The sequence below is a fragment of the Sciurus carolinensis genome, chromosome 12 (assembly GCF_902686445.1).
Source record: "Sciurus carolinensis chromosome 12, mSciCar1.2, whole genome shotgun sequence".
NCBI lineage: Eukaryota > Metazoa > Chordata > Mammalia > Rodentia > Sciuridae > Sciurus > Sciurus carolinensis.
The window spans coordinates 62,635,102-62,649,968 of NC_062224.1; the positions used below are offsets into that span (position 1 = coordinate 62,635,102).

A 14,867-nucleotide genomic window follows, 5' to 3' on the forward strand; every position below is an offset into this window, starting at 1 on the left:
CCCTCTGTTATGAATATTTTAATGAACTTTGTATCTAAAACTTTTTTGTTTTTTTGTGAACAAAGGTATGAATTATTTAATATTTATTGCCCAAATACTTTATAAAATATATTAATTTTAGTTTATGTTATAGTTACTGATATATGGAAAACTTACATATTCTGCCCAGCATTAGGCATTTTCTTTTTATTTTTGGATTGTGGTAAAGTACAGATAACAGAAAAAATTTTGTAATTGTTATTTTTATTTATACATGACAGTAGGATGTATTTTGACATATCTTACGTACATGGAGTATAACTTCCCATTCTTGTGGTTGTACATGATGTGGAGTTACAGTGGTTGTGTATTCATATATGAACATGGAAAAGTTATGTCTGAATCATTCTACTGTCTTTCCCTTTAAAAATGTGGAATGCTTCACAAATTTGTGCAGGGGCCATGCTAATCTTCTCTGTATTCCATTTTTAGTGTATGTGCTGTAGAAGTGAGCACAGATAACAGAAAATTTATCATGGTAATAATTTAAAAAGTATACAATTCAGTGCTAGTAAATATATTCACAGTGTTGTGCAGTAGTATCTGAACTTTTTCATCACCCATTAAACAATCAACTTACTTTTTTTTTAATCAGTGCTGAGGGTCAAATCCAGGGTCTCACATCCCCAGTCCAGATAGTCAACTTTCTAAAACTTCTTTGCCATCATTACCTGGCAACCACTAATTTACTTTCTGTCTGTATGGTTTTTGTGTATTCTGTACATTTCATATAAATGGAATCATGTAATTTGTGACTTTTGTGTTTGATTTCTTTCACTTAGCATAAGGTTTCCAAGGTTCATCCTTGTCCTAGCAAGCCTAAGTACTTCATTCACTTTTATGGCTCAGTAATATCTATTAATGGAATGTATTACATTTTGATTATTCATTCATCTTTTGATGGACATTTTGGTTTGTTTTCACTATTTGACTTGTGAATTGAGCTACTTTCAACGTTTATACAAGTGTTTTTTTGTTTTTGTTTTTGGCGAGGGGTACCAGGGATTGAACTCCAGGGCCCTCAATCACTGAGCCACATACCCAGCCCTGTTTTGTATTTTATCTAGAGACAGGGACTCACTGAATTGGTTAGTGCCTTGCTGCCTTTGCTGAGGCTGGCTTTTTCAGCCTCCCAAGCCACTGGGATTACAGGTGTGCACCACTGTGCCCAGTTATGTATAAAAGTGTTTTGAGTACCTGTTTCCAATTTCTTTGGATATTAACTTGGAGTAGAATTGTTAGGTCACAGAGTAATTTTTAACTGATTGAGGACCAGCCAACTGGTTTCCCCTTTGCCTACACCATTTTACAGTCCCACCAGCAATGTGTGAAGTTTCCAGTGTCTTCATGTCTTTACCAATGCTTATTACTCTGTGTGTGTGTTTGTGTTTGTGCCAGGGATTAAAACCAGGGCCTCGCACATGCTAAACGCTCTATCTAGTCCCTTCATTGCGGTTTTTGATTTTCCTTTCCCTAATGTCTTTGTGCATTTTTTCATGTGCTTATTGGCCATTCTTTTTATAAAGTTTGAAATCTCATTATACTCATGTAATAATACCTCAGATGAAGAAACATTTGGAACCAGTTCCCATCATGCCCTCTTCCATTCAGTCTTACTAAAGAGTAACCCCTTCTGACTTGCAATGATTTAGCTTAGTTTTGCCCATTTTTGTACTTACAGGAATGGAACACAATGTATATATTCTGTCTCTGCTTCTTTGATTTTTAACATTAGGTTTGTGCCATTCCATTGATATTCATTTTATTCCATTGGCATTCATTTTATTCCGTTGTATGAATTCTAAGTTTGATGAACAAACTCTTGGGTTAGTTGCGATATTTGAATGTTATAATAAATATTACAGTACTTGTTTTTTTCTTGAGCATTTGTATGTGAACCAAATACAACTTCTTTAGCCACAAGTGGTTGTGCTAGGTTGTTTTAGGGTTATGTTTACAGTGTCACCATCAGTATAAATATTTCCTTTTACATAGTACTTTTTCTTTTAAATTTTAGTTCTTTTTGAATGTAGAGAAGTTTTAAGCTGTTTCCTTTTTTTTTTTTTTTTTTTTTTTTCTTTTTCCATTTCATTGTTTATTTTTAAGTATAGAAAGTGATCTCTCTGTATCCAGAATTTTGAAGTAGCAGTCAGTTGTCAGAGTCAGGTATTCTTGGTACAGATTGGGTGTTTCTTATTGAAAATGTTTGGAAACAGAGATATTTCAGATTTGGACTTTTTTCAGATTTTGGAATATTTGCATGTACTTCACTGTTTGGTTGATCACCGCAATCTGAATCTTTTCCCTTTGGGGAAGGGCTTGCTTTGTTATGCAGTCTGCCATCAAACTCTTGGACCCAAGCAGTCCTGCCTCAGCTTCCTGACTAGCTGGGACTACAGGCACATAATCCAAGTCTTCAGTAACTCCAACATCTGAAACTTTTTGAGTACTGACATGATATTTTAAAAAGTTATGGAATTCGGAGCATTTCAGAATTTGAACTTTTCTGTGTGAAGTTTAAAACTAATAAAATGTAAGTATACTTGAAAAGCAGTGTCTTCTGATCTGGGAAACTTACTATGGTTTTGTTTTCTTGTATACCCAATGTTTTTGTAGTGATTATAGAACTTGTAAGTTAATTTTAAGTTTACAGTGGGTTCTAAGTGACTTACTGGGACCAGAATCAATATTTTTATTCTTTGATCTTTGAGATCTATTATCCTTCCATTTCTTCTTAAATTTCTTTCTTAAAATTACTAAATGAAAATGATCCAAGAAAATCAAAATGATAATGCCGTTACTCCAGAGCAAACTACTTTTAGTATGTATACTTTGTTTTTTATGTAGTCTTTTTTCATTAAACATAATCTTCTAATTTGTGTACTGTAAATTTTTTCTTTTCTAATGAAATATTCTAAAGAATGATTTTTAAAAATTAAGAGCATGGTTTTAAATTTTTATTAAGATGGTATACATGTACATGATTTATAAAATGAAATAGTTCTACAAAGTTTACTTTAAAAAAAAAAAAAAGGTTCTTAGAGTTATTCTTTTCTCCTCTATGATTCTGCTTTCCAGAGGAATCATTGTCAACTTTTTCTGTAGTATTTACAGATAAGATGTGTAAACTAATATCTCTTTAACTTGTTCCAATTTAGATTTCTTTTGATGTTTCATGGTGGACGATAGCCATTTGGTTTTTAAACATTGCCCCCCACTCTGTGATGCATTCTTTTCATCTTCTAGATATGGTTATATAACAAGTTTTGGCTAAGAGTTGCATTATTATGATTACACAAATATTCATATCTGAGCTATGCTGTATATGATTACATTTTGAGACAGTTTTTGTTATGTCTAAATTTAATGAATCTGTGTTCGTTTGAATTCATTCATTCTTGAACAGTTTTAAACTCTGCTACTAAAGTTTAACTGTCCTTTTAGTTTAGTCATATACATACATCAGGTAATCTTTCAGGGTTGTTTTATTTTTATGTTTATTTTTTATTGAACCCAGGGGCACTTAACTTTAACAAGCACTGATCCACATCCCCAGCCCTTTTTAATATTTTAGAGACAAGGTCTCACTGAGTTGCTTAGGTTCTTGCTTAAGTTGCTGAGGTTGTCTTTGAACCTGAGATCCTCTTGCTTTAGCCTCCTGAGTCACTGGGATTACAGGAGTGTGCTACCGCATCCAGTTTTGACCTCTTTCTTATAAAAGGAAATTATCCTAGGAATTCTTTTCACCTTTTTTTCTGTGTTGCTTAAACTTGTAACTTCCTAAGAAATGATGCATGGGAAGCAAATTCTTTGAGACCTAGAATATTTAAGAGTATCTTTATTAGAGCCTACTCTGACTAGGTAATTGACTATGTTTAGAAGTCGAGATTGGAAGTAATTTTCCCCTAGAATTTTGAAGGCATTACACTACTTAATGTCTTCTTCCAGAATTTCTGTGAAAAATCAGATGTTGTCTGATTTTTTTAATCCTTTGTAAGAAGCCTACTCCCCACTGCCCTTTCTTTCTGGAACTTTTAGGATTTTCTCTTCTTTCTGGGGCTCTGAAACTTCATAGTTACATGTCTTAGTGAAAAATTCATTGTATTGGGCTCTTAAAGGACCCCTTTAATCTGGAAACATATGCCCTTCAATGCTTAGAAAGTTACTATTTGGTAATGGACACAATGAGAAGGAAGGACTCTTGTTAATGGGATTTATGGACCTAGTGACCCAATCCTTTCTTTTTTTTAAATCTTTCCCATTTTGTCCTTTTTTTGTTCATTATTTTCCAACTCTTGTCAGTCTTAAAAGTTTTTACTGTCTTTTTTAAAATTTGAAAGCTTTTAAAAATGTTCTTTTAATAGCATTCTTATTTCACAGATGCATGTCTTTTCCTTTGAGGATATTAATTATGTATATTTTGAAATTTTTTGTTTTCTGCATAGTCTGTGTCCATGTCTCATCCATCCCCCACACCTGCCTTGTGGTTCCTACCTTTTAAATGAAAGATTTTCTCAAAAGTTGGGTGTTCCTTGGATGTCTCTTCAGATTTAAGATTTTTTTTGTGTGGTGGGGGAGTGGGAATTGAACCCAGGGCCTTGCTGCATGGTAAGTCTGTACCCCTAGTCCTTAATTTTCCTTTAAAAATGAATTACAAGTTCTTTTTTCATGGGCTTATAGAATGCTATTCCTTTTTTGAACAATTTTCCTTGTGAATCTGACTTTTTCTGAGAGACCCTCAGGTCTGTGTCTGAAGATCCTTTTTCTTTTAGATTATTTTTCTGTTTGAGGAGTTTTCCTCTCTGAGAAAATAAACTTGACTACCAGGCTTTTGTGGCTGAGTTTGGGTGGGGGATAACTGATAGTTACCATTTAGTGCTTAAACTTTCACTCAATTCTCATCATACCCCCCAGGATCACTTTATTTACAGTACCTTTAATGCAAACTCTCCAGAGTGTAGGACTCAGTGTCTGGTTGGATTGCTTGGATTATGGCATCTGGGAGTTTGATGAATGACTCCTTATATAGTGAATTTAACTGGTTCTTTTTAGCCCCCACTACTGATTCTTGAATGTTCTTAGGTATTTCTCTTGGTACTCACCCTATATATCTGCTAAACGGCGTTCATTTGTCCAGCCTACTAAATCAGTTACCACTAATCCATCTGCTTTTCAGCTTCTAAAATTGTGCTGCTGTCTATAGTCTGCTGATATCTTCTTTCCTCATTTTCATTTGTTCGTGGTCTCTGCCTTTTAAAATTATTATTTAGTTTTGAACTTACTCTAGAAACACTACTCCGTTCTGCCAAGGAACAGGTGAGCTGTTGTGAAGAAGACTTCTTAGGTCTGTGTGCATGGTGCTTAGTGACCTAGTGTGTACTTAGTTGTTTTATTGGATTAGTGTGAAAAGGGCTAGTTTTGTGATTTTTTGAATGGGCTATATTGTAGCTGACTAGACTAGTTGTGCTTATCAGCTGATTTTTAAAAGTTTGGTGGTTCTAGTGGATTAATTTTAGTTTTTTCATTTTTTTGTTTTGGATACTGGGGATTGAATCCAGGAGTGCTTTACCAAGTGAGCTACATCTCCAGTCCTTTTTTTAGTTTTTTTAAATTTTGAGATGGGGTCTCACTAAGTTGCTAAGGCTGGCCTTGAGTTTGTGATAGTTTGTGATAGTGCTTCAGCCTTCTGAGTTGCTGGGATTATATGCATGTGCTGCCATGCCTGACTAGGTTTATTTTTTAAATGACCTAATATCACATTAAAGCATTTGTCAAAAAATTGTATTTTGGTGATTATGAATAATCTATCCAAAAGGAGCATTTAAAAAACAAAAAGATTTAAGTTTTAATTCTTTTTAAAAACTTGTTAAAAATTTTAATTATTAGCCCTTACTATTTGAACAAAATAATGAGTTTATTTGACATTTTCATAATGCATATAATATGCTTTGATCACATCCACTTTCTTACCCCTCCTCTTTCCCCTTTCCTAATAGTCATTTTCCTCCTTCAGTGTCCCCCATCCCTCTTCCACATATGATTGAAAACATGCTGTACTTGTTTTTTCTGAGTCTGACTTACTTTGCTTAACACTGATGATCTCTATTTCCATTAATTTTTTTCTGTAAACAGCATGATTTTGTTTTTATCACTAATAATATTCCATTGTGTGTAGATGCCATGGACATGTAGGCTGATTGCATAACTTGGCTATTGTGAACAGTGCCACGATAAACATGGGTACGCATATATTGCTATTGTATGTGGACTTTGATTCTTACAGCTATATACCCAGAATTGGTATAGCTGGATCATATAGTAGTTTTATTTTTAGTTTTTTGAGAAAGCATCATATTCATTCCCATAGAGGCTATACTAGTTTGTACCAACAGTGTAGGAGGGTTCCTTTTCCCCTGTGTTCTCTCTAGCATTTTTATTTATTTTTTTCTTGATAATAGCCATTCTGACTGGCAAGAGACAGTCTCAGTGTTGTTTTGATTTGCATTTCCCTGATGTTGAACCTTTTTTTCCATGTAATTATTTACCATTTTTTTCTTTAGAGAAGTGTTTAATTCATTTGCCCATTTTTTATTTATGAAGTACTTGTTCTTTTGGTGTTAAGTTTTCTTTATACGTCCTGCATATTAATTCTCTGCCAGATGAATAACTGGCAAAGATTTTCTGCATTCTGTAGGCTGTTTGTTCACTCTGTTAATTGTTTCCTTTGCTGGGTAGAAGCTTCTTAAATTTGAGGTAATCTCATTTTAACTTATTTTAAAAATAATACTAGGGTTTGAATTCAGGGCCTCGTTCAGGCTGCTGAGCTGCAACCCCAGCCCTTTTTTAAAAAATTTACTTTGGGACAGGGCCTCAGTAAGTTACCCAGGCTGACCTGGAACTTGTAATCTTTCTGTCTCAGCCTTCTGAGTGGCTGGGATTTTAAATGTGCACCACTACACCTTTTCCCCCTTTTGTAAATTCTTATTGCTGTTTCCTGAGCTTTTGGGATCCCATTCAGGATATGGTTGCCTGTACCAATATCTTGAGGTGTTTCATCTATATTTTCCTTTAGTAGTTTCATGAGCTTCCTCTTCCATTAGTAGAAACTAATGGGGGAAAAAAGCCCCTTTTCACATTAAAGTCTTTGATTGATTTTGAGTTGATTTTTGTACATGTTGAGAGGCAGGAATCTGGTGTCAGTCTTCACGTGGATACCCAGTTTTCCCAGCACCCTTTGTTGAAGAGGCTATCTTCAACATGTTTTTGATTCCTTTGTTGAGAATCGGAGTCCTCTTTTCTTTTCTGTTGGTCTGTGTGTCTATTTTTAATGGCACTATGGTGTCGTTTTTACAGTGTATTTTGAAATTGGGTACTATGATGCTCAAGATGCCCCCCCCCCCCAAGTTGCTTTGGTTATTTGGGGTCTTCTGTTCTTTTGGATGAATTCTAAGATTGTTTTTTCTAAGTGTGTGAAGAATGTCATTGGTATTTTTTGTGGGTATTGCATTGAATTTGTAGGTTGCTTTGACATTTTTATACTCACATATAATATACTTTGATTGTATCCACCCTACTATTTTGGTAGTGTAGCCATTTTAATAATAATTTTCACTGTCTATTAACTTGGGATATCTTTTCATCTTCTTGTGTTGTCTTCAATTTCCTTGTTTGATGTTTTATAATTTTTGTTGTAAAGGTCTTCACTTCCATCAGTAGGTTTATTCCTAGTTTCTGTTCTTTTCTCTCTCTCTAAGTCTGTTGTGAACGGGAAGGTTTTCTAGGTATAGAATCAGACCATTTGTAAACAGGGATAATTTGACTTTCTCCTTCCCTGTTTGTATCCCTCTTATTTCTTTCTCTTGCTTGATTGCTCTGGCTAAAGTTTCCAGTGCTATATTGAGTAAAAGTGGTGTGGGTGGATACTTTGGTCTTGTTGCTGATTTTAGAGGATATGCTTCAATTTTTCTTGCATTCAGTATGATGTTGGCTATGGATTTGTTGTATATAGCTTTTATTATATTGAGGTAGGATGCTTTTATACCTGGTTTATTTAGGGTTTTTATCATGCAGGGTGTTGAAATTTTTCAAAGGCTTTTTCTGAATCTGAAATAATCATGTGATTTTCATCTTTGATTCTGTTTAAGTGGTGAATTACATTTATTGATTTACATATGTAAATCAACCTTACTAACCTTACTAAGTTGATCATGGTGTATGATCTTTTTAATGTGATGTAAAATTTGATTTGGGTATATTTTATTGAAAATTTTTTTGCATCTATGTTCATTGAAGATATTAGTCGGTAGTTTTTCTTTTCTTTTTGATGTGCCCTTATTAAGTTTTGGTAGCAGGGTAATTCTGTCTCTGTAGAATGAGTTTGGAAGTTCCTTTTTTATTTTATGGAACATTTTGAGGAACATTGGTATTAATTTTTTAAAAGTATGGTAAAATTCAGCAGTGAGTATATCCAGTCCTGGGCTTTCCTGTGTTGGGAGACTGTTATTGCTTTGCTCTCAAATGCTTGTTGCTGATGTATTTAGCTTTTAATATCTTTCTGATTCATTTTTGGTAGGTCATGTGTGCTTGGAAATTGTTCATTACTTCTGTATTTTCCAATCTATTGGCATATAATTTTTCAGAATATTCCCTAATAGTCCTCTGAATTTCAGTGGTATGCCTTGTAATATTCCTTTTTTGTCTTTGATATTTTTTGGACCTTGCCTCCTTTTTTCAGATTTGGCAAAGGGTTTATCAATTTTGTATTTATTTTAAAGATCCTTTGCTTTGTTCTTTTAGTCTGTTTTTCAGTGATTTCTGGTCTGATCCGTATTACTTCTTTACTTCTGATTTTGGGTTTAGTTTTTCTAAGGTTTTGATTTAGGTAATTTATTTGAAATCTCTCTGCTTCTAATGTAGCACTTACAGTTATAAACTGCCCTCTAACTGCTTTCATTGTGTCTAATAGGTTCTGATAAGTAGTTTTCATTTTCATTTGACTGTAGGAATTTTTAAACTTCCCCCTGATTTCTGCAATAACCCTCTGCTTATTCAAAATTGTATTGTTCAGTTCCATGTATTTGTATATTTTCTGCAGTTTCTTTTGCTGCTTTCATTGTTATGGTCTGATAATATGTCAGAAATTATTTGTTTTTTTTGGTATTTTTAAATATTTGCTTTATAGCTGAAAATATAGTCTGTTTTAGAGAATGTTCTGCATACTGATGAAACTAGTGTATATTCTGCTATTGAATTAAATATAAGTCCATTTTATAGTGGAATTTAGCACTGATGTTTCTTCGATATTTTGAGGGGTTCTGGAAGTTTGGTGAGAATGAGGTGTTGAAGTCACCCACTATTACTGTTTTGGGGACTATTTCTCCCTTGTAATTGTTACAAGTTATTGATGGCATTTCCTTTCTCAATAGATCCTGATCTTTTTTTTCCTCTTCTGACTTGAGTCTGTTTTTTGGGAAATGAACATAGCTACTCTTGCTTGTTTTGGGGTTCCATTTGATCAGAATAACTCTCCATTCTTTCACTTTTCAGATTTAGCACTTGTTTCTGTTTTAAGCTTTCTTTTGTAATAGCTATTCGATTAAAGTTTTTTCTTTTTGTTTGAGATTTTAATGGGGCATTCCCTAATTGCATCTCAGAGATTAAGAAGCAACGTGATATCTCTAGGTTCATGGTTTTGTTTTTCTGTTGTGTAGATTTTCATGTGAGAGAAATCAGCTCTGTAGCCTGACATCATCCCTGTTGTGTTTAAAATGTATTATTTTCTCACAACCCATACTTTAATATCTAATTAATGTTGACTAAAATATGGTAGCAGCCATCTTTGTAATCTTTTCTCTTGGGGCATAAATAGTGAATTATACTTACTGTCAAAGTCCTGCTTTTTCTTATTTAAATATATTCATTGCTTTTTGGTGAAATTTGACTGAATAAGAGGAAGATTTCTACTATTTGGTCTTTTGCATACTGTTATTAACATATTCCCATATTCCTTTATTTTTTTATTTTTATTTTTTGGTGCTGGGAATTGAACCTGGGGCCTTATGCATGCTAAGCAGATGCTTTACCACTGAACTACAACCCCAGCCAATATATTCCCTTGTTTTAGGTTAACATTTGTACAAATTTAAAAATTTGATATTTCTAATGGATAAGTCACTCAATTCGTAGTTCCTCTTGGTTTAATAGTATCCAGTACATCTTTTCCTACCTACTTGTTTTACCCTCTTATCTATTGTCCTTATTTTTCCCCCTTAAACTCTGTTTGCTCATTCTCTTTCAACAAGCCATTGACATTTTCCAAAGTTAGAAAAAGCAGTAACAACTTCACTGACCAAAAATGGTGAAAGAGTGTGGACTTTATGCTTGGATGACCCATAGAAGTATTTGATTTTTTTTTCCCCTCCAAAATCAGTGTCAAGAATTCCAATTTTGTGTGTGCCATTAAAAATAGCTTAAGTTTTTGAGTTTATTTAGTGGGATGATAGTGTTATTGTTATTTTATTCATAGTGTGTACTTTTTGAAGCATACATAGATATTTTGCTTTTTAGAAATTTCTAGAAGACCAGGATACTCAGAAAAAGTTTTACATTATATTATAGTTGAATGACTTAAGATTCTGAATGAGCTTGATTCCTCAAAATCTTATATGTGAAAGGCTACTGGGTAATATTTACATTTATTGTATGTAACACATCTTTGATTTTTTTCCTTTTTTTTTTTTTTTTTTTTTTTTTAATCTTGACCACTTATAGCCACATGAAACTTCAGTTTGTGAAGGTTTTTATAAAGTGAATTCAGTTTTGAAACTTTGCATATTGGCCGATGGTCTGGTTTTTTTAAACTTCACATTTGGTAAGATGTAATCCTTTTCTTTATTTACCTTTTCAGAGTCCTTCTGATTGATACTCCCTAAGTGTTGTCTTTGAAAATAAACATGACTCATTGCTGTTTGGTAGCCAGAGCATGCCTATAATGAATGCTTCTTTGTATACTTTCAAGCTCTGATAGAATAAACATAGTAATTCTTTTTTTTTTTTTTTTTTGAAAGTGGATATTAGTGTTAGAGTTAAAGATGAACAGAAAGACAAGAGCAAGGTTATATTTGCAGGTATACTTTTTTCCTGCTTTGGCTATTTTGAGTATTAATGTATGGCTAAAATAATTTTATAATTTTACTATATTTCAACTTATTTCAGGGGTCATTTTTTTGGGTAATTCTTCAGGAGTTTTAAAATATGTACCTTGAACTATAGTAGAAGAGCAAAATATATAGTTTAAAAAAACTTAAGAAGTTTTAAAAAGTTCCATATTGAATTTTAAATGTATAATTATTTCTATTTAAGGAAAATGACCATTTAAAGGTGGAGTCCTCATATTTTGGGTGGCCAAGAACCATTAATTAATCCATTTTTTTCAGTATTGATTTGTAGTGCACTTTTCAGTTCTCAGTTATATTTGACTATTGTGCTTAATCCTAAGTGTTCTTACTGTTGTGACTGTACTTCATTAGTGTCTTAATATCTGATTATGTAGGTTTATTCTTTTAAAGGTTGATTTAGCTCTTGGTAGCTGTTAACCTTTTTCCTTTTTTTTTACATAAACATTTAAGTTAAATTTATTGAGTTCCTTAAATTTGGAAATTTGAGATTGCACTTAGTTTGTAGGTTAATTTGGATAGAGAATTGCTATTCTAATGCTACTGGATTGTATTGATTTCTTATAGATAGATGATATTAATGGCAATGGTGATAGTTTCATCTCTTGCTTTCCTATTATACTCTTTCTTTTTCATTTTTCTCATTGTTGGTCAGGGTCTCACCCTGTGCTAGCCAGCATGAAAACATCCTTTAAGAAGAGTTCAGCCAAAGTTTCTTTATTATTTTATATTTGTTTTACATTTTTAGTATATGTAACCATTACTATATTAAGGAGGTCTATTCTGGGTTTGCTTCGATTTAAAAATGCTTTTGAATAGGTGCTGATCTTGTCCAATTTTTTCCTGTTTCTATTCAGATAACTGCATTTTTTTCTTGGAACAACCAATATAAAAATTTTTTAAAATGCTGAATTTGGTTAGGCAATATTTTATTTTGGATTTTTTGTTTGATTTTTTGGGATTGAACCCAGAGACACTTTACTACAGAGCTACATCTTTAGCTCTTTTTTTTTTTTTTTTTTCTTCCCCCCTTCAGTGTTTCACAAAGTATCTGAGGCTGACCTGGAACTTGGAATTCTCTGCCTAAACCTCCTGAGTAGCTGGGATTCCAGGTGTGCGCCACCATGTCCTGCTTAGTTAGATTTTTTTATATCTACTTTGTAAGTTGAATTAGCCTATAACTTTATAGTTTTGTTCTTGGGTTTAAGTTTAAGATTATACTAACCTACAAAATGAGATAGGAATCCTTTGCACTTTTTCTGAAACAAGTTCTATAAAATAGGAATTAATTGTTTCTTTAAGGCTTAATAAAACTTACCTAGTAAAAATTTTCATCTGGACATGGAAACCCAGAAGGCTGGGGCAGGAGGATCTGAAGTTTGAGGCTAGCTTCAGCAATTTAGTAGACCACGTCTCAAAATAAAACAACAAAATGGGCTAGGGAGGTTGCTCCGTGGTTAGTGCACATGGATTCAGTCCCCAATACTCTCCTACCCACCACTCCCCCCAAAATAAAAGTTTTCAACCTGGATTTAGCCCCCTGCCATTTTCATTTTTGGAGGGGAACATTTGTTTCAGTTTCTTTGGAAATTCTTTCTCTCACTCCTTTTTCTTCTTTTTTTAATTTTAATTTTTTGGATCGTTACTATTTGCCAAGAATCAATTTTTGGTTTTGTTAATCTTCTCAATTGTTATTTATTTATTTATTTTTTATTGTACACAAATGGAATACATGTTGTTCTCTATACATGGAGTAAAGGCGTACCATTTGTGTAATCATAAATTTACATAGGGTAATGTTGTTTGATTCATTCTGTTATTTTTTCCCTTCCCCCCACCCCTCCCACCCTCAATTGTTATTTTGATCTAGATTTTCATTGATTTCTGCTCTTTATTATTTCCTTCCTTTTAATTTCTTGTCTTTTCTGTTTTTTCTTTTTCTTTTTTGTCATTCCTATTTACTGATGTTTACAGTTAATATTTTCCTCTTAAATTTTGCATTAGCTGTTACGCATGTATTTTCGAAATACTACTTAATTCTCATGGGTTTCCTTTTTCACCTAAGGGTAATTTAACTACATTCATTTTTGGTTTTCAAACTTAGGGATTTAAAAAAGTAATTTTATTGATTTCTTTAAAAATATATATTTTTTAGTTGTCAGTGGACATTTATTTTATTTATTTATTTATATGTGGTGCTGAGAATTAAACCCACTGCCTCACAAATGCTAGACAAATGCTCTACCACTGAGCTATGACTCCAGCCCTATTTATTGATTTCTGATTTCATTTTATTATATCAGATTATATTATAATCTGTAAGATAGACCTTTTGAAATTAATGATGTTTCCTTTATGCCTAATACATGATTTTGTAACACGTTTTGGATGTGCTAGAAAAAATTATTTCTACACGTTGGTATATGTTGATCTGTGCATTTTTAGATTTGAGACTTTGAATTGTACTTTTCAGGACTTCATATTTTCACTTACATTTTGTCTACATGATCTATCAGTACATTAAATTAAAAATAATTGTTGCTTTTTCTCACAGTTCTGGTGGTGGTTCTTAGATATATTTTGAGCTCTGTTTACAGTGAATTTTTCATTTCGATAGATTATACTCTCTTGTCATTTTCATCACTGTATAGCATCTTTATATATTTTTATATTCCTTTTGCTCTTTTGAAAAAATTCTTTAGGAAAATACAATGAAAATTAATGTACTCTTCTCATAGATTCACCATTTGCTAATATTTCTTCATATTTTCTTTCTTCCTCATTTTTCTACCTGTGTCTCTGTATTTATATTTACTTCACCATTGAGATTTATTTGCATACAGTACTTTTGCCCTAAATGTAAAAAATACAGTCTGTCTCCTATATAATCACAATATAGTGTCATTCTCTGGAAGTTTGATACTGTTATTGTCTAATGTATTATCTATGTCCAGGTTTTTTTTAAGTCTCCCAATAATGTTTTTTATTCTCTCTTCAGTTCCTTTCACCCTCCATTCTGGATCCCATCAGTTATATTTAAGTTTCATGTCTCTATTCTTTAGTCTAGATTTTAGAATAGTTCTTCAGCTATTCTTCCCTCCCTTCCCCCACCCCCCTTTCTTTCTGGGCTGAAGGTTGAATCCAGGACTTTACAGGTGGTAGGCAAGTGTCCTCTGTCACTGAATCATCCTGTCCCATGGGGATTAGACCATTTGCTTTGTAAAGCGTTCATTGTTTTGGATATGGCTCACTGTTACAGTTTATATGGATTCAGGCAAAATATTTTTGGGGTGGGAATATTTTATTACATCATGATGTCTTCTTTTCAGTTCATCATCTGAAGCAGTCATGACAGTTTTCCCCAGTATTGTGGTTGGTTGGTTGTTTTGGTAAGATGATGTCCACCAGATCTCTCCATTGTAAAGGCATCCTATTCTTTTTGTAATATATTAGTGGTCTGTGAAGTGGTGTTTAGGATGAATGAATATTCAACAATCTCTAACCTAGTCTTTTAGCATCCATTAATTTTTTTTGCTTGAATCAAATATTATAGTTTAAATGGTGATTTTCTATATCTATTATGCTGCCATTACCCTTATAATTTTACCTTATTTTCGTTTTCCCACTTTTTTCCCCCTTCACATTTCTCTTGTC

The 14,867-nt window shown here is 33.0% G+C and overlaps 1 protein-coding gene and 1 pseudogene across 10 annotated transcripts in view; one reads left to right on the plus strand and one right to left on the minus strand.

The window, feature by feature from the left end:
- Positions 1-14,867, plus strand: part of Enah (ENAH actin regulator) — a 137,890-nt gene that overhangs the window by 33,241 nt on the left and 89,782 nt on the right. The window lies entirely within an intron of this gene.
- LOC124962544 (uncharacterized) lies at positions 405-495 on the minus strand (annotated as a pseudogene).